This window comes from Meleagris gallopavo, chromosome 11 (genome assembly GCF_000146605.3).
Source record: "Meleagris gallopavo isolate NT-WF06-2002-E0010 breed Aviagen turkey brand Nicholas breeding stock chromosome 11, Turkey_5.1, whole genome shotgun sequence".
Classification (NCBI taxonomy): domain Eukaryota; kingdom Metazoa; phylum Chordata; class Aves; order Galliformes; family Phasianidae; genus Meleagris; species Meleagris gallopavo.
Window position 1 is genome coordinate 16,706,659 of NC_015021.2, and position 3,474 is coordinate 16,710,132.

Below are 3,474 nucleotides of genomic sequence, written 5' to 3' on the forward strand. Positions count from 1 at the left end.
AGAGGAGAGGAGAGGAGAGGAGTTTCATCGTACTTTTTGGAAAGGTTTTAGGAAAATGTCTTTCAAGTGATTGACAAACCTACGTGTGGAAAAAGTTTGAGTGGAAATAATCTGTATAAAAGCCTTCCAAATGTTCATGTAGAGTTATTTTGCCACTGATTAACATTTTCGATATGATTAAGCATCAAATGCAACATGCCGTTTTTTCTATGCTTGCTTTTAAATGCCTTCTATGAAGAAAATCGGCCTAGCAGTTGTAATTTCCCTCAGTTCCCTGGGGAACTAATGCACGTTACTCCAAAGGGAAGCATATGGACCTCAAACCCTACAGATGTATTTTTTGTACAATTTTACTCACTGATTTTGTGCCTCAATGGAGGCACAAATGGAATGGAGTTCAATACAACCTTCTGTGTGCCACAACAATGAAGAAGCTGACCAGCGACTGCTGTAAAGGTACTGCTAATTGCACATGCCTGGCTGCCTGGGCTGTAATGCTTTGACTCACACACCTAATGAGGCCGAAGCTGAAGCATGCAGAGCTGAGGAGGAGTAGGGAATCATCACGTAGGGATGAAGGGCCAGACCCTCTCCTGGCTGCCAGCCCACTGTGCTCTGCTGGTTGATCAGCACAGCCCTGAGCTCAGAAGTGTTCCTGGCAGTGATGGGGTGCTGTTTTCTCCCCCCAGTGCCACCAGGGCACTATATATCTCCAGCACTGCCTTGTTAGTGCTGGCTCCCCAGCTGGGAAATGCAAGCAAGGATGCAACAAGAGCTCACCTCTCTTGCTCATGAACAAACCCTTAACAGGAACTCAGCTCCTCAGATCTAATTATAGCCAAAAGTTCCCTCTCTGCTGACTGTGAAGAGGGATGGAGTAAATCTTACCTGACTCAGAGCTACAGCTGGACTGAAATTACTGCCTTCTGGAGACACACAATAATATTTTTCTTAAGATACTTTAATCTCTATTTTCATTTTGTGGATTTTTTTTTTGTTGTTGTTAGTCTGTAGCTTTTAAAATATTAAAAACATCATTAATGCTCTGAAATGATTAAAACAGGCTACTAAGAAGACCACTGGAAGTTTCTCAGGACAGTCTGACCTATTGCAGATAGCAATAATTTACAATCAAGGACAGTGAAAACTTTACAAGAAGATTTTGTAAACAATAAATCCCAAAAGAAATGTATACATTCATATGGGAAATCATACAATCACAGAATCATTAAGGTTGGAAAAGACCTCAAAGATAATGAAGTCCAACTCCAACCCATCCCCACCACGGCCACTGACCACGACCCTCAGTGCTGCATCTCCACAGTTCTCAAACATCTCCAGGGACAGTGACCACCACTCCCTGGGCAGCTGTGCCACTGCATTACCACTGTTTCTGATAAGAAATTTTCCCTAATATCCAACCTGAACCTCCGCTGGCACAACTAAAAGCCATTACATATTGTTCTATTGGTAAAATAATTAAATACAGCAAAGAATGAAACTTGTATATTCACCAACTGCCCTATGTTTTGTCTAAAATTCTGCTTATCACTTTCAATTAAAACCAAATTTTCCTCATTGTTAAGATGGATGCAGTGCACAAAGCAAATTCTGATAAAAGTCATATTGTTCTCTCGCACTTGCTATCTGTAGATCTCAAAGTAATTTATAAAAAAGAACAGTGTGATTATCTGCAATTTCTGGATGGGGAAATTGAGGCATATAGAGGTGAGGTCACTTGCCTGGAATCCTCTCGTGCGTCTGAAGTTTCTGTGTTGAAAGCAGATCTCAAAACTTTTGCAATAGATTTATGTGTAAAGAATTCCAGAGGAAAGACCTTCTATTCAGGTCAGCTCATAGCCTAAAAGTTAAAAGTTGTTGAAGTACTCAAAACAAGCACCTGCTGTTCTCACTGCACGTTATCCTCCTTAACTAGGTAGAGGAACCTACTGTGCTAGGTATGTCAAACAAAATCAGTAAGAGTTAGTATCTGCCTTGAAGAGCTAAAATTATAATCCTTTGGTTATCAAACACTCTTTGCTACATGTTAAGAGTTTCACAATTTTGGCTCCCTTGCTGTTAATTACATATCTCTTTCTTCAAGTTTTCAAGGAACAGCTGCCTCAGAGATCAAAGCTGATCAACCTGAGAGGGGGTGCAGGGAAGGAGTTGTATTCACCTTAATACATTCATGGGGGTTTGATCAAAGTGAGAAGAGAATCACATTAAGAAGAGATTGAATTCAGTGGGATGCATCTATATTCAGCTGACAAATGGAAAAAGTAACCTCTTCTAGTTTATTGGATACAGAAATCTGTGTTTATCCTTTCTGTTTCTCATCTTCATTTTTTCCCACATAGCATTTATTATGTATGTGTGAACTGAATGGATTCAGTGGTGCTCAAGGCGAGAGTCTAGGGTCACAACTGCCTGAACTTAATCTTCTCCGTTATGTTCTCGATTGCCAAACTCTGCCCCCAACAAGGCAGAGCTGGAACAGCACAGTAATGAGTTGCATCAAAGGTCCTCAGCAAATATTGGAGAGCGATTGTTAATTTAGATAGCCCCAGGCTTTGCTTTTGTGAGCAGAAGTATTGCCCCTATGCACAGCTTTGAAGGCAGAATGCAATGCTACAGATATTCTTGTCTTGCTTAGGAAAGGGTCCAGAAGGCCAGTGTTGTGTATATATGAGATAGGAAAAAACAGCCTTTGTATACCTAGAGAAGCAAGGAAATCTTTATATACCTTTAAATTATTTGGTACACATAGGAACTTTGTATGAGAAAGTAGCATTCATTTAATTGAAGTCAGATTCCGGATCAGTGTAATTAGACTGACACAAAAGATTTTCCATATCCTATTAGTTTAATGTGTAGTTTGTTGCTAACTAGAGTAAGAAGTTTCTAAAAACAGAGTAATTTGTTTCTAAAAATGTAATGTAAAATGGAAAAAAGAAATCAATCAAGTTGAAATAAAAGAAACCTATTTTTTTCTGCACTAGCCCAGACATTTTAGATTAAACTCAGACTTCAAATTACACCAGTGCAGTTCTGATGTGAAGGTATGGATGTATGTAAGTATGCTCATTAAAGACACAGCAAATTGAAAGGAATAACAATGACATGAAACACGTGGTCAAGAGAAAAGGTTGTGAATCTATCAGGCTTCATAAAACCCCGATCTGTTCCTAAAGAAAGCACATGCATGGTAAAAATCCCTGACATTTTTGTAAAATTCTGTAGAACTCGTATTAAGAGCCCAGATTGCAATGCCTGCACGGCCAAGCAGCATTCTTCTAATTTCATTTTGTCTAGGCACTTAAATTCTCCCTTTTCCATTTGGATCTCCTCTTCCTGTCCTGAGCTCTGCTGTGACAGTTATTACACAACACTGCAGAGCTCTATTGCCCTCTCCAATGCTTTTGACAAGAGGTAGATTATTATTCATTTACAGATAGATAGCTGCTCATTTAT